This window comes from Acanthaster planci, linkage group LG11 (genome assembly GCF_054643075.1).
Source record: "Acanthaster planci isolate LZ-2023a linkage group LG11, COTS_SCS, whole genome shotgun sequence".
NCBI classification, from domain to species: domain Eukaryota; kingdom Metazoa; phylum Echinodermata; class Asteroidea; order Valvatida; family Acanthasteridae; genus Acanthaster; species Acanthaster planci.
In genome coordinates, this window is record NC_141787.1 from 8,889,448 (window position 1) to 8,898,204 (window position 8,757).

The 8,757-nt window shown below is 62.7% G+C and overlaps 2 pseudogenes; both read left to right on the forward strand.

The window, feature by feature from the left end:
• Positions 1-4,668: 4,668 nt before the first annotated feature.
• LOC147797431 (small subunit ribosomal RNA) lies at positions 4,669-5,359 on the forward strand (annotated as a pseudogene; the record flags this gene model as incomplete).
• A 405-nt stretch (positions 5,360-5,764) lies between these two features.
• LOC147797432 (5.8S ribosomal RNA) lies at positions 5,765-5,911 on the forward strand (annotated as a pseudogene).
• Positions 5,912-8,757: the final 2,846 nt, after the last annotated feature.

Genomic DNA, 8,757 nt, shown 5'->3' on the forward strand with positions numbered 1-8,757 from the left:
TAGAAACACTTTATCAATTGAAATAATAAAAGAAAATACATAGACCCTTTAAAGCCGTGCATTTCCGACACAATCGATCGCCAAGCTCCGGAGCGATTCCCCGGGCGAACCCAACTCTAGGGCGGTGGCGCAGTTGCTGCGGAGCGGTGAATTGCCATTCTCGGAAAGCCTCGTCCGAGAGGTTCGGATGTCCGGTGTTCCATGCGGCCGAGCGGGCCGGGGGTCTCCAGCCTGCCGTCCATCGGTTCGCCCACCCAAGGCCTCTGAGAGGGCTTTGCCCCGGGACAGGTTGGGCCCAAAACGTGCGTATTTCAATGAGAGCATTTTGGACCCTTATCCCCACTCCCTGGTTTGCCTATTTATAGGGGGGAGGGTGGTCTCGAGCTCAGCTCAAGCTGCCAGAAATTAGTACAGCCATATATTGTCCATATAATACGGCCATTCCTACACAGTGGAGCCCAAGGCTCAGGAGCGATTCCCCCTCGGGTCTTGACGCGGCCGGTCGACTCCTCATGCTCAGGAGAGCGTCGGCCGGCCCGCCAGGCCTTCCCACGAGGTGTCCAGAAGGCTGCTCCCGGGCCCCAGTTCGGCCGGACCCCGGGCCGGGAGGTGCCGTGGTGCGTGGCTGCAACCCCGCAGGAGGGGCTGGAGCGGCAGCACGGCCCGCTGCGGACGAGCAACCGGGAGAGAGAGAGAAAGAGAGGGGGCAGGGCCCTTCGAATAGCGGCGGACTCTCCGCTGCCCCCGATCAGCCCCCTCCGCCGAGTCCCGGCAGCCCAAGGCGCACCGACGTCGCGCGGCGACGTCCCAGGCCCGGAGAGCAGGCAGCGACCCCCCGCAGCCGGAGCCGCGCGCAACCCTGCAGAACGCCGAGCAGGCGGCGGGCGGCGCCCCGCGGTCGCGCCGGGTCGCGGCTCCGGCGGCGGCAGGCAGGATCCCCGACCGGGGATCTCCCTTGTTTTGTTTCACAGCCCAAAGGCGGGTGGTAAACTCCATCCAGGGCTAAATATCGGCACTAGACCAATAGAGCACAAGTACCATGATGGAAAGTTGAAAAGCACTCCGAAGAGAGAGTTTAAGAGTACGTGAAGCCGTCGAGAAGCAAACGGGAGGGCCGCACAGATCGGGCCCGGGAGATTCAGCGCGGCCGGCGCGGCGGCCGGCGCGGTGCCCGCCGCGGCCCCGCACCCCCCTAGCCATGGGACGGGGCCAAGGGGAGCCTCCGAGGCCCGGCCGCGTGCACTTCTCCCGGGCGCGGCGCCCGCGACCGGCTGGGCATTCGGGCCAGCATAGCCCGGCCGGTTGGGGTTCCTCCGGCAACCCCGGTCCCCCGACGGGGGGGCGGTCGGAGAGCCAAGAGACCGGCCGTGGTCGCGCCGGCCGCAAGGCCGAGGAAGGGACGCTGGGCTGGGCCTCCCGGCCCTCCGGAGGACCCAGTTCGCCGTGACCGCCCCCGTTGGCAGCTGGCCGGTGGTCCCCGGCCGGGTCGGTGTCGGCCGCGCCGAGGCGCCTCGGGTCCACGGACGATTGTCGCGAGTCCTGCCGACCCGTCTTGAAACACGGACCAAGGAGTCTATCGGGCCCACGAGTGGGGGGGGCCGCCAGGCAAAGCCCCGAGGCGCACCGAGAGTGTAGGCCGGCCAGGGCTCGGCCAGGGCGGGATCCGGCCGCGCGGCGGCCTGCTGCCAGCCCGGAAGAGCAGGCACGCTAGGACCCGAAAGAAGGTGAACTATGCCCGAGCAGGACGAAGCCAGAGGAAACTCTGGCGGAGGTCCGCAGCGATTCTGACCTGCAAATCGATCTTCCAACTGGGTATAGGGGCGAAAGACTAATTGGTTCCCTCCGAAGTTTCCCTCAGGATAGCTGGCGCCCGGGAAAGAGAGAGAGAGAGAGCCGTTGGGGCAGAGAGCGAGTGGGACCGCCGCCCGGGTGGTACGCCCCGACGAGTAGGAGGGCCGCCGCGGTGCGCGTCGAAGTGCCAGCCGCGAGGCCATGTGGAGCCGCCGCAGGCGCAGATCCTGGTGGTAGTAGCAAATATTCGAATGAAATCCTCGAGGGCCGAGTGGCGGAGAAGGCTTCCATGTGAACAGCAGTTGTACATGGGTCAGTCGATCCTAAGCCCCAGGGAAGTTCCACTCTGAGCGGGGCCCCTCTGAGCGGTTGTGGAGGGCTGGCCGGCCGGAGGCCTTCGGGCGGGCCGGACCTGGAGGAGGAGGGGAGAAGCCTTGACTGACGGCGGAATGAACCGGCGGCCCTCGGGCGGAGCAGGCCCGGAGGACCAGTGGCGGGAGGGCCCCGTCGCACGGACGGCCGGAGGTGGTGCTGGACCGGCGGCCCTTGGGTGGAGCGGGCGCAGCCGGAGGAGGGCCAGCCGGGACTGACGGCGGATCGAACCGGCGCTCGCGCGGTGGCCCGGGATGAGCTGCTGGGCCGCGAGTCTGAGGGGGCCACCCCGAACTGACTTGAAATCCAGGGTTGGCAGTACACCCCGCAGGAGGTCTCTGGAGGAGTAACACTGGGGTGGCAAGTTGCCAAGTCGGTCCTAATGCCGTCGTGCGACGGACCGTTGGGCGTGGAGGGACCGGGGCGCCGGTCCCGCCGTGGGTGCTGGACGGGCGGTGTTGCCTGGGCGCCCGCTGAAGATTTCTTCCTTGGACTTCATGGTCCGCAAAAGGTCGGATCTCCGGTCTCGAACCGACTCGGGCGCAAAAACCGACTCGTCCCCACCTGCAAACTCGTTGGCGAGGCACCCTGGCTCTCGAGAGCGTCTCTCGTCGGGATCTGTTGGACCCAAAACGTGCGTATTTCAATGAGAGCCTCGTTTGCCTATTTATAGGGGGAGGGTGGTCTCGAGCTCAGCTCCAGTTGCCAGAAATCAGTACAGCCATATATTGTCCATACGATACGGCCATTACCACACGGTGGAGCCCAAGGCTCCGGAGCGATTCCCCCTCGGGTCTGGACAAGCCCGGCTCCGGAGCGGCGGGGACTGGTGGTGCGGCGCGGCCAATTGCCGTCCTGGCGAAAAAAAAAACCGCCGTAGCCGCACGCGGCCCCCCTAAAACCGTGCATTTCCGACACGCTTTCCTGGGCGAAAACGGCTCCAGGCCGGCGGGGCAGGTGGTGCAGCGCGGTGAATCGCCTTCTTCGGAAAACCCGGTCCGAGAGGTTCGGATGTCCGGGGTTGCCCGCGGAGAGCGGGACGGGCGCCTCCAGGCCTGCCGTCCATCGGCTCGCCGGCCCACCCAAGGCCTCTGACAGGGCTTTGCGCCGGGACAGGTTGGGCCCAAAACGTGCGTATTTCAATGAGAGCATTTTAGACCTTAACCCCCACTCCCTGGTTTGCCTATTTATAGGGGGAGGGTGGTCTTGAGCTCAGCTCGAGCTGCCAGAAATCAGTACAGCCATATATTGTCCATACAATACGGCATTTCCTACACGGTCGAGCCCAAGCCTCCGGAGCGATTCCACCTGGGGTCTGGACAAGCCCCGCTCCACAGTGCCCAGAGGTGTCGGAAAGGCCGCTCCCGAGGGACGGGAGGTGCGCTGGTGCGTGGCTGCAAGCCTCCAGGAGGGGCTGCAGCGGCAGCCCAGCCCGCTTCGGACGAGCGAGCGGGATATAGCGAGGGAGAGAGAGGGGAGCCAGGGCCCCTCGGAGAGCGGCGGGCTCTCCACTGCCCCGAGCAGCAATATATGCGACGTCCGGATCGGCCCGGCAGCTTCCGCGGAGCGGAAGGACCGGCCCGCCCTTGGGCACCCGACTTCCACCGGGTCCCGGCAGCCCGAGGTGCACTAACGTCACGGCGGCGTCCAAGGCCCAGAGAGCCGGCAGCGGCCCCCCGCGGCCGGAGCCGCGCGCAACCCCGCGGCACGCTCACCGAGCAGGCGGTGGGCGGCGCCCTGCAGTTGCGCCGAGCCGTAGCCCCGGCGGCGGAAGGCAGGATCCCCGACCGGGGACCTCCCAGACGGAGGGAGCTCAGCCCGGCCAGCTGCAGCCTCCCCGGCTCGCCCGGCCGCCCCCTACGAGATAGAGGACGGCGCACCGGGACAGCGGGCGGCATTCCAGCGGCCGCCTGGGCGCCCGGGGAAGTAGAGGAATTGCCGCCCCGGCCGGGCCGGAGAGGGCGAGGGACCGGCGGCGGGCCGGAGGGAGCGGCGGCCGGGTGGCGAACGAGAGTAGAGGGGCGCAGGACTCTGGCGCCGCGGCCCAGCAGCTGCGGCGCGGACGAGCAGTCTGCCCGCCTGGCCTTCCTCTCAGTCTCCGCCCGGTTCTCTTGACTGAGTGCCGAGCGCGGCCAAAACGTTTACTTTGAAAAAATTGGAGTGTTCAAAGCAGGCCGACCGCCGGGACAGCACAGCATGGAATAATGGAATAGGACCTCGGTTCTATTGCGTTGGTTTTCGGAACTCGAGGTAATGATTAAGAGGGACTGACGGGGGCATTCGTATTGCGGTGTGAGAGGTGAAATTCTTGGATCGCCGAAAGACGACCGACTGCGAAAGCATTTGCCAAGAATGTTTTCATTAATCAAGAACGAAAGTTACAGGTTCGAAGGTGATCAGATACCGTCCTAGTTCTAACCATAAACGATGCCGACTGGCGATCCGCCGGCGTTACTCCAATGACGCGGCGGGCAGTCTGCGGGAAGCCAAAGTCTTTGGGTTCCGGGGGAAGTATGGTTGCAAAGCTGAAACTTAAAGGAATTGACGGAAGGGCACCACCAGGAGTGGAGCCTGCGGCTTAATTTGACTCAACACGGGGAAACTCACTCGGCCCGGACACAGTGAGGATTGACAGATTGAGAGCTCTTTCTTGATTGTGTGAGTGGTGGTGCATGGCCGTTCTTAGTTGGTGGAGCGATTTGTCTGGTTAATTTCGATAACGAACGAGACTCTGGCTTGCTAAATAGTCGCGCCGGACGCCGCGCCGGGCGCTGAGTTCTTAGAGGGACAAGTGGCGTTTAGCCACGCGAGATTGAGCAATAACAGGTCTGTGATGCCCTTAGATGTTCGGGGCCGCACGCACGCTACACTGAAGGGATCAGCGGATAGCCGCCCTTGGCCGGAAGGTCTGGGCAATCCGTTGAACCTCATTCGTGCTTGGGATAGGGAGTTGCAATTGTCTCCCTTGAACGAGGAATTCCCAGTAAGCGCGAGTCATCAGCTCGCGTTGATTACGTCCCTGCCCTTTGTACACACCGCCCGTCGCTACTACCGATTGAATGGTTTAGTGAGATCCTCGGACGGGCCGCAGCGGGGCACCCCGGCGCCTCGCTCGTGCGCCCAGAAGACAATCGAACTTGATGATTTAGAGGAAGTAAAAGCCGTAACAAGGTTTCCGTAGATGAACCTGCGGAAGGATCATTACCGAGCAGAGAGAGCGTGCCCAGCCGGTCCCCTTCCGTCCGCCGAGGCGGGGAGGGCCGGCCACCGTGCTGTCTTCCGGGTGTAGGCGGGAGTGGCCCACGCCGGGTGCGCCGGAGCCCGCGCCGTGTGGGCGCGGGACTCCCGGCGCTCGCCGGGGCCCCGGGACGCCGGGGCTCGGCCTCGAATGGACCGGGGGGATTGGTGAGACGCGGTCGGAGCGGCCCCCCCTGGGGAAGGGGGCCGCCGCGCGAGAGGCGACCGGTCACCGCTCGGCCCGGCTCCCGCCGGTGGTTTTTTTTCGGATTGCCGAAAAGAAGCTAGATGCTCCGCGCCCGGGCCACCGGCGCGGTTATCGAGAGGTGGACAGAGCCACCCCCCCCCAAAAAAAACGAGAGACAATTCTCGGCGGTGGATCACTCGGCTCGTGCGCCGATGAAGAACGCAGCCAGCTGCGAGAATCAGTGTGAATTGTGATCATCGGCATTTCGAACGCACATGGCGGCCCAGGCCCCCAGCGGCCCCGGCCTCGTCCACCTGAGAGTCGCATTGAGCTGGGCAATCGCCGCCGCCGGGAGGTGCCGCGGCGCGAGAGCGCCGGCCGGCAGCCGCGGGTCCCGAGGCCCCCGCGAGGACACGGCAACAAGGGGAGTGCCAAGAGACCGGGAGGTTGCGGCGCGGGTCCCCCGCTCTCTGGCGAGGATGATATGGGAAATCTGCGGGCACACGAAGGGGCACCGGTAGGGTGGCGCTGAGTATCCGCCCCACCCACGAGCGCCGGTCGTCCCCCCAAGCCGAACAAGAAAGACACGGGCGGCCTCGAGGGAGCGCGCCGGAAGGAGGCCAGGCAGGGCAGGCTAAGAGAGAAAAAGGGGAGGCCCGGCCCTGCCAGCGGAGACCAAGTACCGCCGGCCCCGTGGCAGATCTCCGAATGGACCGCCGGAGAGGGAGCCGGCGCCCAGCGCCGAGAGAGAGAAGAGAGCCCGCGCGGACGGGCCGCGGAAGGGGCCCCCTTCCTGGCACCCGCCGAGGCGCCAGGCGGGCCCCCGAGAGGCGAGAGAGGCTCACGCGATGTGATTTCTGCCCAGTGCTCTGAATGTCAAAGTGAAGAAATTCAGCAAAGCGCGGGTAAATGGCAGGAGTAACTATGACTCTCTTAAGGTAGCCAAATGCCTCGTCATCTAATTAGTGACGCGAATGAATGGATTAATGAGATTCCCACTGTCCCTATCTACTATCTAGCGAAACCACAGCCAAGGGAACGGGCGGGGAAAGAAGACCCTGATGAGCTTGACTCTAGTCTGACCTTGTGAAGAGACACGGGGGTGTAGGATAGGTGGGAGGGCCCCGGCCCGACGGTGAAATACCACTACTCTCGTCGTTTCTTTACTTAGCTGGCGAGGCGGGGCGCGGGCCCAGTCTTCTGGCCACCCGGTGACAGCTTCAGGCGGGGAGTTTGACTGGGGCGGTAACGCAGGTGTCCTTAGGCGAGCTCAGCGAGGACAGAAACATTGCGCGGAGCAAAACGGCAAAAGCTCTTTTGATTTCCAGTATGAATACGGGCCATCAAAGCGTGACCTATCCTATTAGACCGTCGTGAGACAGGTTAGTTTTACCCTACTGATGAGAGGTCGCCGGCACGGCAATACTGCTTAGAACGAGAGGAACCACAGATTCGGACCCTGGTTCAGGCGCTCGGTCGAGAGGCCGGTGGTGCGAGGCTACCACCCGAGAGATTACGGCTGAACGCCTTTAAGTCGAAATCTCTGCCGGTGCACGGCAACGCCGCCGGCGTCCTGCCCGAGGGCAGCCAGCGTCAGCGCCCTCCCGCTCTTGACTGGGGGGGGGGGACGGGAGCTCCGGCTGAAGCCGAACCGTCGTCTCGAGAGGGACGCCATATCACTTGCAGATGACTTGGGTATGGATCAGGGTGTCGTGCCCAGTAGAGCAGCCGGTTCGCTTCGATCTGCTGAAACTAACCTTCGATCCGAGGGATTTGCCCGCACCGCAGACGGGCTGATCCTGGCGGGCCGGGTCGGACGACTTGCCGCGGAGGAGGCAGCGTTGCCGCCGCGGAAGCAGCTTCTTGGAGAGGGGCGCCGCCACTCGGGTGGCAGGGAGGCGGGGGTGGTGGGGTCCAGCAGCAGGGAGAGGAAGTGGAGCGGGGAGGGCCAGCCGACACCGCCCGGTGGCCCTCGGGCGGACTGGACTTGGAGGAGGAGACCGGGGAGGACCAGCGGCGGGCCCGGCGGGACTCGGCGGAGGAGCGGGCGCAGCCGGAGGAGGGCATACTGGACCTGACGGCGGAGTGAACCAACACTTCCCCGGTGGCCGAGGATTGGCTGCTGGGCTGCATGTCTGACACGGCCGCCCCAAACTGACTTGAAATCCACGGTTAATAGCGTACCCCGCAGGAAGGCTCTCGGGGAGTTGCCAAGTCCGTCCCAATGCAATCGTGCGATCAGCTGTTCGGCACAGATGAACCATGGCTTCCAGCCCGAGGGCGGCATCTTGCAGCGGGCGGCGTCGATCCCGCCGTGGGTGCCGGGCGGGAAGCGTGACGTGGGCGCCCGCTGAAGATTTCTTCCCCGGACGTCGTTGACCGCGAAAGGTCGCATCTCCAGGATGACGCACCCTAGCTCGCAAGAGCGTGTCTTGTCGGGGTATGTTGGGCCCGAAACATTACGAATTTCTCACATTTAAACGAATCTGAGTTAGACCTCTCTGACTCGGAAAGGAAACATCCATTCTGAAATGACAGCTTTCCGCAGTGGACAATTTTATTGCCCCCTTGTGGTGATAAACCAGTAGTCCTATGCTTTTGACCTCTGCTAAAGGTACCAGTCCTTGGTACAAAGTGAATGACAGATTTGTGTCATCCTTCGCTGGTTGTGGTCATTCATTGCTGGATTGATCACTGGCTTGATGCTGCTTCGTGATATGAAAATCAAAAAACAGAAATCTAGAGTTCATTGTCAAGTACATTTATAATCTATATAAAATGTTTGGTGCACGTATAAAAAAACAATTTGTGAAAAAGTAGCAATCATTTACAAACAGAATATCAATGAGATAATTATGTCATCAGTTAAAATGACATATTCTGGGGCCTTTTTTTTTCTTTCATGATGGAATCTCCAAAGTAAATTGGCTGCCATATAAGGGCAAGGTTAAGGTGATTTCCTCATCTTCATCATCCATCGTTTTACAGTCATGGTGCAATTCTCAAAATGTTCAGTTTCTAAAGAAAGCAAAATGACAGGAAAATTCTCAGTTGGAAAACGTGTCCAGGCATTCGATGAGTTGGGAAGATGGTGTGCAGCTAAAGTAGTCAAATATGAAGAATGGTCATACCTAGTGAGTTTTATTGGATACTGGGCGTGATATCTGGGT